Genomic DNA, 15,554 nt, shown 5'->3' on the forward strand with positions numbered 1-15,554 from the left:
ATATTGATGAGCTTGTCCTTATTTTTCTCTTTAGGATTGTATTTCAGCATTTGTAAGAAGAGGAGCCAACAAAATTTAGCTATAATAATTTCCCAAGTAACATGTCATTGTTTTTACAATGTAAGTATATAAATGAGCACGATAAATCACCAAATACAGAAAAAGTAACAAAAATGTTTCAATTTTCTGAACTTTGAGCGGCAAACCCTCTTCATGTAATCTTACAAGTCTGCCTTTATATGTGTAAGGATAGATGGTATATTTCATTTTAAGTTGGTTTTGTTGTTGTTTGTTTTGTTTCTTGTTTGAAAGCTGATGTAGAGGTTATGTGGGGGAGAGGGAAGAACTCAAGACTACAAAGGAACTGGAGCCTGGAATGTGGTAGGGGAAAGCAGTCCTGTCTTTGCAGTTAACATTTAAAAAGCCCTTTCAACACTAAAGAAATAAAGACTACAAATGTCTTGGGCTTGAAATGGCTTTTATACTTTTGAACCTTTTACAAAAGCTTTCCTTAGAATTCTCTTCCTCTTTTCCCCAAACAAAATAACTGGAAAAAAAACTGGAAGAGACCAGATATGGAGAATGCTATAATAACTTACTTTAAATTTTTGAATCATAAGGAATGCTTTAAGAAAGAACAAAAAAGGGAATTGTCATACTTTAAGATGAAGGTAACAAAGAAAATAATAAGTGGTTATATCTTTGAGTTTGTGAATTGTTAGTAAGCCAAAGCAGGTGTGTTTCCATCAGGAATATATACCTCTTGATTCTGCCACTCATAAACTTTTATAAACAAGTTGCACAAATAGAAGACAGAATACTATGTATTAAGATCGTTCTGTTTCTAATACAATATTTGATTGAACACAAATATTCCATATCTGTTTTTATGAAGAGAAAATTGTAAGGAATGTTGAAATGATGTGGATTACTAATTCTTATAAAATTTCTTATCAGAAAGTTGAATGTAACTTTCTTGATTTATTTAATACTTTATTATAACTGAAAAGAAAGAATGGTATTGTCTTTTACAGTGTTTTATTTGTGAATGTCATCACTGTTAGTATCTAATAGTGGTTGGTTCATTGTATCACTGTGTCGTCTTTCATTTATGTGAATTCACCTGTTTATGAACTAAGGGCATACTTTCTAGGTAGGCACTCTACAGTGTCGGTCAAATTTCTGGCCCTGGTTGCTCTGGTAATATATATATATATATATATATATATATATATATATATATGTATGTATTCCAGTCCTGGGTTTGAGCTCAGGGCCTGAGCACTGTCCTTGGACTTTCTCAAGGCTAGAGCTCTACCACCTGAGCCTCAGCACCACTTCCAGCTTTTTTCTATGTATGTGGTACCGAAGAATCAAACCTGGGTCTTCATGCATGCTAAGCAAGCACTCTACCACTAGGCCAAACATCTGGCCCTCTGGTTATTTGTGAGATAGAGTCTTGCTTTCTGCCTAGCCCTGCTTGAACTAAAATCCTCATATTTACATTTTTCACTATAGCCACAGTGACAGAGGTGTGCTACTATGCCCAGCGTTTTTCTCTTTAGATGGAATCTTACCAATTTTTTACTTGGTTTGGCTTATAGTCATGATCCTCCTATCTCTGCCTCCTGAGTCGCTAGAATTACAGGACTGAGCAGCAGGCATGTGCCTTCGATGTTTTTTGAATCTGTAGTCGGTTTTGCTTTTGAAATGAAAGAAATTAATATTTATTGATGAATCCTGCAATAATTCCTTTCTCTGCTCCCCCCAACAATTCTTATTGAAAGTATACATTTTTATTTAATGATCCTCTTGTAGACTATCCACAATGATATAATAACTAAAGTTATTTCTTTTATTTTCATATAAAAAGGTGAATTTATTGGGGAAGTAGATGGTGAACTGACCGGCCAGGGACACAGTGCAGACTCGGGAGCTGACACTGTGACCCTGAGCAGCTCTCACACTGACCATGCGGTCAAGCCTGGCTGGATATAGGTGGCCAATGCAAATGTTACATACACAGAGGGACCATAAAGCCAGCTCCAGCCACTCCCAGGTAGCCAAGAAGATTACATAAAGTTATTTCTTCAGGGAAAAGAAAACACCCAAAATGAACTTAATTTTTAAATCCTATTTCCAAAGTACTATGCTGTCCTATAGAGTTCAGTGTGATCACATATATCACTTAATTTTTTTCTAACTACACCAGGAAGAGTGAAAAGAAACAGGTAACAGACACTAATGTTAATGTGTTTAGATAATCTAATATTTTTAAACTATTATTTCCACATGTAACCATAATAAAATTACTAAGATGTTTTACATCCGATATGCATTTAGTAGTACAGCTCATTTAGCTTAGAGCTAGTTGCATTTTCAGTGCCCTCAAACTACAAGTGGCCAGTATTACCATATATTACCACCATTGGGTAGCATAGTTTTGTTGTCTCCCTAATTAAATGGAGAATGATCCTTGCTTTACCTGATAGATGTGATTTATTGCCAGCCATACTTAATAGCAGTATTTTATGCTAATTCACTCTAATAACATGTTGTTGTTTGTGCTTGATATAGGCTTTTGAATTTCTAAAATGAATGTGAAAGGGCTCTGAACTTTACTACTAAAATGTACCTTTTGAAACTTTTCTACAGGACTGTCTTGCCGGATTTTAAATGACAAGATCTAAGTTGTAAATCAGAGCCTTGAAATCTATAGCAATCCAGTGTATTCTAAGGTAATTTACATATTAGGATGAGTAGCAGTAAAACATATATCTAGTGGACAAAGAAGACCCAATGAAAATTAAAAAGCAACATGCACAACAGACAACTGGTAGGTAAGTAACAAAATGGTATATAATAGTTGTGAATTTTAGATGGTGGATAGGCAATAAAAATAAAATAACTTTCAAAAATTTAGTATAGTAGCTCTAGAGAAGATATCAGTCAAATATGATTATATAGGCACAGATTTATTTGTAATATAATAATGTTCAATTCATTATCTTATTTACTAGTATAGCCTAAATTATTAGTATAAACCTACTTGAACTACAATGTAGCTGAAATATTCATTTTCAGTCATAAATATTCTTGCAATGCAAAAAGTAAAAATTTATATTTTATTTTAATACTTTTGAAAAATCATGTTGACTTCTTCAGAAGATGAGTAAGAAGATACACAGAGATGTTTTAAAGAACTAAGTTAACAATAAAGGGGCTCGACACGATGTTACATAATTGTAATCCCAACTATTTGGAAGACAAAGATTGATTCAGGCAGGAAGTTATCCAGATCTCCTCTCAACAAACTGGGTATATCGGTGTGGGCCTAAAATTCCTGCTATTTGGGAGGCCTAGGTAGCTGGATCCTCACCTAAGGCCAGCCTTAGGCAAAAAAGCAATATCCCATCTAGTAAACATAAAGTAATAAAGGGATAGGGGTATGTATTCAGACCCAGTACCACCAAAAGATAATAGTGGCTACTTTTTCTAACCTTTTATTATGGAAGCTTAAAAATATGTACACAGGGACCAGGAGTTTAGCCTAATGGTAGAGTGCTTGCCTAGCATGCACAAAGACCTGGGTTCAATTCCTTGATACCACATACATAGAAAAAAGCTGGAAATGGTGCTGAGGTTCAAGTGGTAGAGCTCTAGCCTTGAGAAAGTCCAAGGTCAGTGCACAGGCCCTGGGCTCAAGCCCAGGACTGGCAAAAAAAAATATATATGTACACAATAGAACAGTGAATGTGGACAGTATGCTTACTAGGTAAGCAAAAATTTTTAGCGAAGTAAAGTTAGATCAAAATTTCCTCCATCAGGACTGGGAGGTTAGCCTAGTGGTAGAGTGCTTCCCTAGCACGCACCAAGTACTGGGTTCAATTCCTCGGTACCACATGCACAGAAAAAGCTGGAAGTGGTGCTGGCTCAACCGGTAGAGCTCTAGTCTTGAGAAAGTCCAAGGACAATGCTCATTCCCTAAGTTCAAGCCCCAGCACTGGGGGAAAAAAGTTTCCTCCATCAGTCAACAGGCAGCAAACAGCTCGAGATGATTCAGTGGCAACCTGATTCATTTCAGTGATATCCTAGTCTCAAAACAAAATGAAGGAGCAATAATACTACATTACTTCTCACACATACTATTGTAATGATTTATGAACTGTTTACCTGCAGTACTTGATAAATCTAAGATGATCTTTCAGGTTTTCTTTTCTTTTTCTTTCTTTTTTTCTATTCTAGTTCTAAGATATCTTTTGCAGATTTTAAGAGTTTATGTATTCCCTTGCTCAAAGATGTTAATTTAGCTGGGCACTGGTGGCTCATACCTACAGCTCAAAAGGCTGAGATCTGAGGATTGTAGTTTGAAGTTATCACAAACAGTTAAACCCAGGAGACTCTTATCTCTAATTAGCAGCAAAAATCTTGACCTTGAAGGAGTGGTTAAAGTGGTAGAGTGGCAGCTGTGAGTGAAAACCTTGAGTCCTGTAGGCCTTGAGTCAAGTCCCAGAACTGGCACATGCATACCCACACACACTCACAATAAATGTTAACTTATTTATATAAATTCTGTTAAGTAAAAAGCTATGAAAAACCAATTTCAATAGAAAAGTTACAATGCAATTCTTGATGAACAATGGAAATAAGCTTGTGATAAAAAGCTTATGATAAACATAATTTTAAAATAAATTTAATGTATATTGTATAAAACTATGTGGTAATAAAGGTTTATTGAACTTTTCAAAGGAAGAAGAGAAGAATTGATACTTGGTAAAAGAGGAGTGTGAGTGAAGCAACTTTTATGAAAGGTACATTTCTTCTTTTTTTTTTTTTGCCAGTCCTGGGGCTTGAACTCAGAGCCTTGGCACTGTCCTTGACATGTTTTTCCCCAAGGCTAGTGCTCTCCCATTTGAGCCACATACAGTGCTATTTCTGGCTTTTTCTGAGTAGGTGGTACTGAGGAATCGAACCCAGAGCTTCATGCATGTGAGGCAAGCACTCTACTACTAAGCTATGATCCCGACCTCTATTTAATTTTTTCCATGAAATTTTCAGCCTTTTATTGACTCATGCTTTCATGTGATCTTAAAGTTATTGCACAGTAAATTACTTTTAGAGGGGTACATCTTTATATTGGCCATTCAAAACATTTGGGATTTCTTAAACATGGTATACAATGCAAAATTTTCTATGTTATAACATTGTGTTGAGTACATTGGAGTTTTTTTCATGAAATTAATGCCAGAATGTCATAATTTACAGTGTGTTTAATTGTAGAGTTTTTTGGGGGGGATGGATAGTGGGGGAAAAAACTGTCATCTGAAAAGTATTAAAACTTTTCAAGAGCCATTTCAAACTAACACATTGTTATCTGGTGTAGTTATCTGGTGTAATTCCCTATTTCATTATGACTTCATGCATGGCTATTTATGCTCTTTGATACCAACTAAAAAGTTCATAATTTAACAAAGTGTTTTTAGGTAATTCTTTTTTTTTTTTTTTTTTTTTTTGCCAGTCCTGGGCTTGAGCTCAGGGCCTGAGCACTGTCCTTAGACTTTCTCAAGGCTAGAGGTCTACCACTTGAGCCTCAGCACCACTTCTGGCTTTTTTCTATGTATGTGGTACCGAGGAATCGAACCTGGGTCTTCATGCATGCTAGGCAAGCACTTTAACCACTAGGCCAAACTCCCGGCCCCTTTTAGGTAATTCTTAATTTTAAGGAGGCATAGCAAAAACTCAAATATCATTTACTAGCAGTTTCTTTAAGAATGTGAAGTACTCCTTTAGAGGAGCAAAATTTGGAAGTTACATATAATCTGAAGTATATGGATATGGATATAAATAATATATAGATATATATTTATATATAAACATTATATATAAATTATACCTAATATAAATATATTAGAGCGATATAAGTAAGATAGATAATTCCATTGTAAAAATGTAAATATATATTTAAACTATGTATGTTAGCAAAAATCACTTTTAGTTGGCATTTATATCCTTAAACTGGCAAATAACCAAACCACATGGCAGGTAGGTAGATGTATGTCTTCAACTAGGAAACCATTGTTCAGGCATGCTGAATAACTGCTTTATGTAGGCCTTATATATTTAAGGTACACGTATTTTTTTAGCAAAAATTTAATTTTTTTGCTGAAAGGTTTGGCATAGACCAACATAACTTTGTAAGTTCTTAAGTTTTCAGGAATATATATATATCTATATATATCTATATATATCTTCTATTGGCATAATAGTTGGGTTTTTTTTTGTTATTGTTGTTTTCTTTCTTTTTTTTTTTTTTTGGTCCTGAGGTTTTGAACTCTGGGCTTGGGCATTGTTTCTGAGCTTTGGTGTTCATGGCTAGTGCTCTACCACTTGAGCCAACACTCAACCATCTCTTTATGATTGCTTGAAGATAAGAGTCTCATGGAATTTCCTGACTGGGCTGGCTTTGAGCCATGATACTCAGATCTCAGCTTCATGTAACTAGGGTTACAAGTGAGAACCACCAGCGCGTGGTTTCTATTGGCGTAATCATTTTAAAAGAAGCATTTGCTAAAGTAATTATCTTGTTTCTAAACCACAACATTTCCATATAGTGCTTTTAATAAACTACTGTGCAATTGTTATTACTAGTTACTGTTGAGTATTCATTGATCCAAGAGCAAAAGCATGTGCAAATTGAAAATCAACCCCAAAGGCTTTCTTAGGTGAATGTTACTGATACTAAATTCTGTTGCTGTCGGATCATTTTCATTTTTGTGTTGATATTAGATTCAGTTTCCGGTTTGTTGCCACCCAGTGATTGGGTGTGTAGGCATCTCTAAGTCTGAAGTGGGTTAAGATGAACTCAGGGACATTCTTTTCAGAAAGGAATTTTGTGTCTTACTTCAATTTATTTACTTTTTTCTCCAGAATTACTGTAAAGGTTTTCTATTTTGCTCATTACAACATAGTGTTTTTCACATTTGAATAGACTACATCAACATGAATTCTTTATAAGAACCTTAAAAACAAACTTTGCCAAGTCCCAGAATACAGAAGTGAATTCACATCCCAATACTCAGCTGCCTCATGAATAAAGGAGAGCTTGTGCCTGACACTTTGAAGCTGTAGCTGTTAAACCATACAGAATATTTACCTCAATAAATCATTATAAGAAACTAAGGTGCAATTATACCCACAGAGAAAGAGAATTCAAAACACTGATTTATGTGTTTCAATGCCTAAACCCCTTTCCCACTATATTTTGAATTTTATGCATGTTTGTCATCTTTGGCTGCTTCAGTGTATCTTTAAAATAATGGGTTGTGCTTCTTTACATTCCTCATTATGTTTGTTATAGTTCTTTGGCATACAGACATGATTTGCACAGTGTACTAAGTTTTACATTTAAGATGGACTTTATCATAGGACTAAAACAAAACATGGAGTTTCCAATTTGTTTTTAAAATGCTTGAATTCTTTGCCTAATTTGGGAGCATTTGAACTGAAATTCCATATTTACAATTTTATTTAGTACTTATTTTGGAGAAGTACCTGGAAAGAGAAAGAACTGTTATAAATTGGAAGTAGTAGACCACTGACTTTAAGAATCAATCTGTGTTAAGAATCAATTTTAACACAGTAGTGGCACAGTAGTGCAGGACAGAAATGTCCCTGCACTTGGGACATTGAAGCAGAAGGATCATGATTTTGAGGCCAGTCTGGATTATGTTAGTGGGCTGGAAGCCAGCTTGGGTTACATAGCAAAACCCTGTCTCCAAAAAAAAAAAAAGGTCAATCTTTATTGAAATTATTGAAAGTGAGGATAATATTATGAAAAGATACATTTGTTCATCAATGTATATTTTTCTCTCTGAAACTAATGACAAAAATCCCAAACCAGTATAACTGGATAAGAGAAGAGATGACAATGAATGAAACAAAAAGAAAATCAAGTGGAGACAGGAGATTTTCACCTAAAATAATTTACTCATGTAGGTATAATAGAAGAGGGTGGTCTGTTATTATAAGAATATATAACACATTTTAAATCAGCTAAATACTTTATGAATCAGAACAAACAGTTTTAGCCAGGTGTTAGGGTTACATGCGTGTAACCCCACCATTTGGAAAACTGAAGCCGGAAATTGTGAGTTCAAGGACAGCTTAAATTATAGAGCAAGACCCCATCTTAACTCCCCTACTTTCTAATGATAATGATGCTGCTGCTGCTGCTGATAATAATAATAATAATAATAATAATAATAATAGTAGTTTTTCTTATTTAATTTAAAAGTTTACTTTTTTGCTTTTTTTGCCAGTCTTGGGGCTTGAACTGGGAGTCTGTGGCATTTTTGCTGGGCAATTGTATACTTCTCTGTCTGGGCTGGCTTTGAACTTTGATGCTCCTGAGCTCAGTCTCCTGAGTAGTTAAGATTATAGACATGAATAATTCATTTATAAGCTAATCAATAGCACTCTGTGTGTGTGTGTGTGTGTGTGTGTGTGTGTGTGTGTGTGTGTGTGTACATGTGCACATGTATGCGTGTGTGCTGTCCTGGGGCTGAATTCAGGGCCTGGGTGTGTGCTGTCTTTGAGTTTTTGTGCTCAAAGATAGCACTCACTCAACTTGCTCATTCAAGGATAGCCACAGCTCCATTTCCAACCTTTTGGTAGTTAATGGGAGGGAAGAGTCTCATGGACTTTTCTGCCCATGCTGGCTTCAAACTATGATTCTTAGATCTTGAGCCTCCTGAGGAGCTAGGATTACAGGTGTGAGCTACTAGCTCCAGGTATAAGAATTGTACTTCCAAATAATACATTAAACATTACCTACCTTTTTTGCCAGTACATATGAAATTGTGATTTGTTGATTGGATTATAGTCAGACTTAAAGTTATTTTGGGAGGGCTAGTGACAATGCTTATCTGTAATCCTAGCCTATAGGGAGGATGAGAACAGGAGTTTGAAGCCAACTTGGGCAGAAAGTTACAAGACTCCCTTCTCAATCCATAGCTGAGCTCAGTGGCATCTACCATCCCTAGCTGCATGGGAAGCAATGCAGTATCACGCCAGCCTGGGCAGAAAAATCTGAAAGACTGTCTCTACAATGGGAGGCTGAGTTGGTACTTAACTAAAAGTAGGAGGATCACAGCTCAGGCATGCACTTTGAATGGGATGCAAGAACTTATCCCCCAAATAATCAGTGAAAAACTGTTGGAGGCATGACTGTGCAATAACATACCAGCCTAATAAGCTGGAGGCCCTAGCACTCTAGTTTGTGTGGATGATAGTGTTTTCCTTGTATGCATGAAATCTCTGGCACTATATAAACATTTTTGTTTGTTATGAGGAATTCTAGGGGTCAAACAAAGGGCCCTGTACATACTAATCACTGAACCAGTGAGCTATACTTCTAACTCTAGACTCAGACTCTTTTTGTGCCAGTCCTTGGGCTTGAATTTGGACTAGATGCTATCACTGAGCTTTTGCTCAAGGTAAGCACTCTACCATTTGAGCCACCATTCTACTTCTAGCTCTTTTTGGTAATTCAGTGGAGATTAGAGTCCCAAGGGCATCCCTGACTGGGCTGGCTTTGAATTGTGATCCTGAGATTTCAGTCTCCTGAGCAACTAGGATTTCTGATGTGAGCCACCAGCATCCAGCTATACTCAGACTTTTAATACATTCTCATGACCTCTCTTATATCACCTTTTTTTTTTTTACTGGGAGAAATATAAGCATACCTATAGTTTAAAGGTTCTGGGATTCTAGGATCTTCCTATTGTTAATTTCTCTAATGCTCATATCTTTACGACAAGAACTCTATAAAGCAAGGACCTAACCTATTTTCATTAATGCTATATTCCCATTGCTCTGGCAGATGCGCTTGGCACATAGCATATTATTTATATTTATAGACTGAAGAATGCTAGTCCCTTGTTTTGGCAGTATTTATTCTCCATGAGTGCAGGATGTTTGAAGTATGTGTCATTAGGTCTTAAGGGGCATTAGTATATCAAAGAATTAATGTAAGACAACAGAGAATCCCAATTAAAAGAAAATCTAGTTATTGAAGAGTAGAGGAAGCATTTAAGTTTTTATTTTATAAGGGAGATAATTATAAGAGTAATCAGGACAGTAAGACCTATGTTTCATTTGTAACTAATTGCCAGAATAAGTAGATAAGTGGGACAATTTGGAAACTTTCCTTTTTTATATTTGAGAATAGGGAATTTCTGGGAATGAAGGAGAGAAATTGTTAGGATCAGCCACAGTGGACATCAAATGTTAGACCAAACTAGAGAGTAGCCAGTGCTGGTGGCTCGCACTTGTAACTCTAGCTACATAAGAGGCTAAGTTTGAGAAGATTGTAATTTGAAGACAGTGTAGGTAGAAAAGACTATGAGACTCCATCTCCAAGCTAAATAGTGAAAGCAAGACTGGAGAAGTGGCTCATGTGGTAGAGTGCCAGCAGAGCAAAATGAGTGACTGCAAGTCTGAGTTCAAACCCCAGATCTGCCACAAAAAACTAAGACAAAACCAGAGAGTAAGAGTTAAATATATATCTCAGAAATAGTGTACTTGCCTAGCATACATGAATCCTCGTGTTCTGTCCCCACCCTTAAATAAATAACAAAAAAGTCACACAAAAGTAAAGATTAAATAGAAGAAAGCATATGGATGTGTCAGTGTACAGGAGATTATGGAAATAGGAAAAGAAATTTAACAACATAGTTAAGAGGAATAGACTTGACTTGGCATGTGGAAGAAAGTGAGGTCAATGACCTATTCTTTTGTATTTAGTTGTTGAAGCACTCTTTGTTGCTTTCTCGGTCTTTTTTCTTCCTTCAGTGACCCCACCTATCGGACATGCATTTGGACCCAAGTCATTTTAAGATCTAATTAACTCATTTGTTCTGAATGATTAGGCTATTACCCCCTTCATGAGGACTAAACAGAGAACACAGTTTTAAACACAGAGATGTTAATGATGGACAGATTAGACATTTGATTGAAAAGTTTGACTTTTTTCTCTTTTTATTCCAGCCAATCCTGGGACTTGAACTCAGAGCCTGGGCACTTCCTTGGGCTTTCTCAAGGCTGGCGCCCTACCTCTTTGAGTCACAGCACCACTTTCAGCTTTATCTGTGTATGTGATTGTGAGAAATTGAACCCAGGGCTTCATGCATGCTAGGCAAGCACTGTACCACTAGGCCATACTTCCAGACCAGTTTGACTTTTTTTCTATAAGAGATGAAGGGAATATTTTCATACAGACTAAATCTAGCTACTTTAAGACTAAGAGCAGAAAAGATGAAAACTAGATGGCCTTTAGTTCCTTTCAGTTTGCTTCATGTAAAACATATTTCTTTTTGCTGCTAAATAATGTGTTTAAAAGTTGCCATTGGAGAATTTGAAAATTCTTGTAAAATTCTTTGAATTTTCTCTTCCTTCCAAAAATTCACTATATTTTTGCAAGTCTAGTTTACATAGTAGAGCTGAATACTGACCTATGTTCAATATAGTCTGCATATGAGTTAGGTAGATTCCATTAAACATATTAATTTACAAAACTGAGGATTTAAGTATTTTCTAGAAAACTCTGGAAGTAAATATACCCTACATTGTTGCTTGTACAAGACTCTACTGCATTTTACTCCTCTATCAGTAATTATTGACTATTTGCTATGGGCTAAGTTCTCTCCTAAAGGCCTCACCTTTTTCAAATCAATATGAGCATAATAATCATTACTTTGTAGGATTGTTGCATTAATGAATATAAAATATTTAAAGTGCCTGTTGCAAAGATGTGTGATAAATGGCCACTTACTTTAAAAAAAAACCCAAAAACCAAAAAACATCTGCCAGGTGCCAGTGGCCTGTAGCTATTCAGGAGGCTGAAATCTGAGGATTCTGGTTCAAAGCCAGCCCGGGCACAAAAGTCTGTGATAATTTTATCGCCAAGTAGCTACCAGAAAACTGGAAGTGGTGCTGTGGCTTAAGGGGTAAAGTGGTAGCCTGAAGAGCTCAGAAGCAGCACTGAGGCCCAGAGGTCAAGCCCCATGACTGACAAAAAAAGAAAAAAATATCTAGTGTTTGCTTATGTAATTGTGACACTATTTTTTTTTTTTTGCCAGTCCTGGGGCTTGAAGTCAGGGCCTGGGCACTGTTGTTAGGCTTTTTCTCAAGGTTAGCACTCTGCCACTTGAGCCACAGTGCTACTTCCAGCTTTTTCTGTATATGTTGGACAAATGAATTGAACCCAGAGCTTCGTGCATGCTAGGCAAGCGCTCTACCACTAGGATACACTCCTGGCCTAATCTCCATTTTTTTTGTGTGTGTGGTATAATTAACAAAAGAAACAAAAGAGGGGTTGGGTGTTTGGCCTAGTGGTTAAAGTGCTTGCCTAGCATGCATGAAGACCCGGGTTCGATTCCTTGGTACCACATACATAGAAAAAAGCCGGAAGTGGTGCTGAGGCTCAAGTGGTAGAGCTCTAGCCTTGAGAAAGTCCAAGGACAGTGCTCAGGCCCTGAGCTCAAGCCCAGGACTGGCAAAAAAAAAAAAAAAGAAACAAAAGAGAGAGGATAGGAAACATGTCATGTTTGTTATAGTAATGTGCACATGGTAGGTTTCTATACCTTTCCCCAAAGGAAATTTATTGTAGTTCTTGAAATGAAGTGAATTATTTTTAGATAATGAAATACAAAAAATCACTTGAGTTCAATTGGATACAACATTTTAGGCCTCCTACTATAAAATCATATTTTTATTTTGTTTGTTTTGGTCCTACGGATTCAACTCAGGACTTCACATAAAGAGTGAAGCTCTACCACTGAGCGATACCTTCAGACCCTATTTTTTTGCCTTGTTAAAGGAGGAGGTTATGTCATTACCTTCAGTATTATTGTTACCTAATTGAAAGAAAGGGAACATACTTGTTTCTAAAATGATATAAACTTTTCTCTAATATTGAACGATAGGAGGAATTTATGAGTTTACTCTAAATATTATTTTAATTATAGTTGATTATATCTCCAATAGTAATTAAACTTGTTACATGAATTGCTCAAATAGGTTAAGATTGAAGTTGTATTACTGGTTAGAGATGGTAGAGTATTTCACTGAAGCATTTACTTTTTGAATACAAAATACAAAAAGTAGTGTCAGGAGTGTATCCTAGTGGTAGAGTGCTCACCTAGCATGCACAAAGCCTTGGGTTTGATTCCTTGGTACCACATACTCAGAAAAAGCTGGAAGTGGTGCTGTGGCTCAAGTGACAGAGAGCTAGCCTTGAGCAAAAAGTGTCCAAGGCCCTGAGTTCAAGCCCCAGGACTGACAAAAAAAAATACAAAAAATATTAGCTGGTGAAAGAAAAATAGGAAAATTACAGATGTCTGAATGTTGTTTTGGGGTATATTTCAAAATAATAGTGTTGAGAGAAATACAGATTTCTCTGTTGAACCTCAAACTAGTGCTGGAAGGTAGGAATTTAGAACCTAAGCCATCAGGTTTAAGAACATAGTAAAAAATTGAAACAACACACAAGCAACAATAAATTATTTTACATTAGCTTGTTTTTGATAGGAAACAAATAACCAAAGACACGTTGTTTATCTTACAACATTCAAGACATCTTATCCCACTCTATTTTCTAGTTTACATTTTCATGAGAAATTCAATTACATTTTGGAGGAATTCAAAAGTGAAAAATAACCTTGAAAAATTCCTCTTGGGTTGGAATTGGGTATAGATATCTTTCTATCTTGAATAGACTTTTTCATAAAAATATTCATTAGATTTTTAAAATAAAATGTAGACTTAAAAGAATATTTCTGGCAGTGATTAGACATTACATATTCATAAAAATAATACAATTTTTTTTCATTACCAGGTGTTTTAAGAATTTTAACCAATTTATAAGCGTAATTTGGTAATTTAACATTAGCATTTAAAATATTTTGTGATACACTCATGGTCTGTACTCTATATTTGTGTACTATATGTTTTCTATATAGTATATCAGATTGAGTAATAAAACATATTTATACACTATGTAAATGATCAAAGTGCAAGCATATAAATACATTTAAAATACTGCATTAAATTACAAGTTTGTAGATCTGTGGCCTTATCATTTTTTATTAATTTATTTTTTTGTTATTGGTGCATTTTCCAGAGGAATAGAACAGATGTATAGGGAAGAATTACAAACACGTGTGCCCATATATATATTTATGGTATAGGTAGTTTCTCTGACATGGACTATTTTTGATAAGATGTAAAATACAATATTCAGGGTTTTCCTTTCCTTGTTCATAAAATATTACAGTACAACACACCTTCTGAAGTTCTGTGGGACATCAAACACCTTTAGAAGATTGGAGACTCAGGAAAACAAGAAGGCTGGCCAGTGGGCATGGAGTAGAGAGGTTTCCATTTTCCATGTCCATAGGGAACTAAGAAATGTACTAATGGAAAAAGATGATTAAATTTCAGAGCTAGCCAATGTTTTTGGACTGCTAAAAAGTCTGGAAGAAGAGCGAAGTGTTTTCCTATGGCCTGACTCAGAAAATCGTATTTGTAAAGTAATCTTAATGATTTACATAGTCATGTTTTTCTCAAGTTGCATCCTCATCACTTGCTGGTTAGTACGTAAACAAAAATTTTGTTTTATAAAAAAATAAAAGCAATTCAGAGAATCACTTCTTTTTAAAAGATCAGTCTAACATTGTTAAAAATACATGTAAGGCTAGTACATGAACAAAGGCTTTGTTTTATAAAAAAGTAAAAGCAATTCAGAGAATTACTTCTTTTTAAAAGACCAGTATAGCAGTGTTAAAAATACATGTAAGGCTTTCTTTAGATTTTAAGATCATAGGTGACAATAATTCAGAAATTTGTTTTGAATATGAGTACTGGCAAGGGACATTAATGTATAAGATCAGTCCTTTGTGATGAAAACACAATTAGGCATTCAGCTTTATTTTGTAAATTTTTCATATTAATATTTCTTTCACTTTAAAATGTTTTAAAATAATTGAAATTATTTAAACATTTAGATTTACACAAATTTTCAGAACAAGATAGGGAAATATGTGTTATTTTAGAAAAGTTTCAAATCATCTTTTTTTTGTTGTGCAGGCATGAGCTTTTTCTCTTAAATGGCATGCTAATGTTATGGAATGTTAACATGGCTTCTTTATTTGGATGTATCAAGCTATGAAGGCATTCACAAAAGCCACAGGATCTTGTTAAAATTAGAATTAGTATCAACAATAGGAAAATTGTATACAGTATTGCACTTGAGAAGATTATTCTCTGCTTAAAATTTACAACCTCTCACAAGCTGACAAATTAGAAGTTTCCTCCATTTGACTTTGAACAAGATTCAGGGTAATAAGGGAGAGACTATGTTCCAAGAAAGAGAAGAAAAGACTTGGGAACCATGAAAGAGTGATAGGACACGTGAAACACAAGGAGGAACAGAAGGGTAATAGAACAGTAGGAATCTGCAGCTCCAATTCCAGAACCTTATGGGAGAGGTGAAGTTG

General features: G+C 35.4%; 1 protein-coding gene across 2 annotated transcripts in view; it reads left to right on the top strand.

Moving 5' to 3' along the window:
• The first annotated feature begins 2,661 nt into the window (after positions 1-2,661).
• The window catches only part of Sox6 (SRY-box transcription factor 6), a 559,138-nt gene continuing 546,245 nt past the window's right edge, over positions 2,662-15,554 (top strand). For both annotated transcript variants that reach the window (XM_090348077.1, XM_090348078.1), the window contains exons 1-2: positions 2,662-2,840; positions 4,750-4,811. The gene's annotated coding sequence lies outside the window, so the exon portion shown is untranslated. The remainder of the gene's footprint in view (positions 2,841-4,749; positions 4,812-15,554) is intronic.

This window comes from Megascapheus bottae, chromosome 16 (genome assembly GCF_031878675.1).
Source record: "Megascapheus bottae isolate mThoBot1 chromosome 16, mThoBot2.hap1, whole genome shotgun sequence".
Classification (NCBI taxonomy): Eukaryota; Metazoa; Chordata; class Mammalia; order Rodentia; family Geomyidae; genus Megascapheus; species Megascapheus bottae.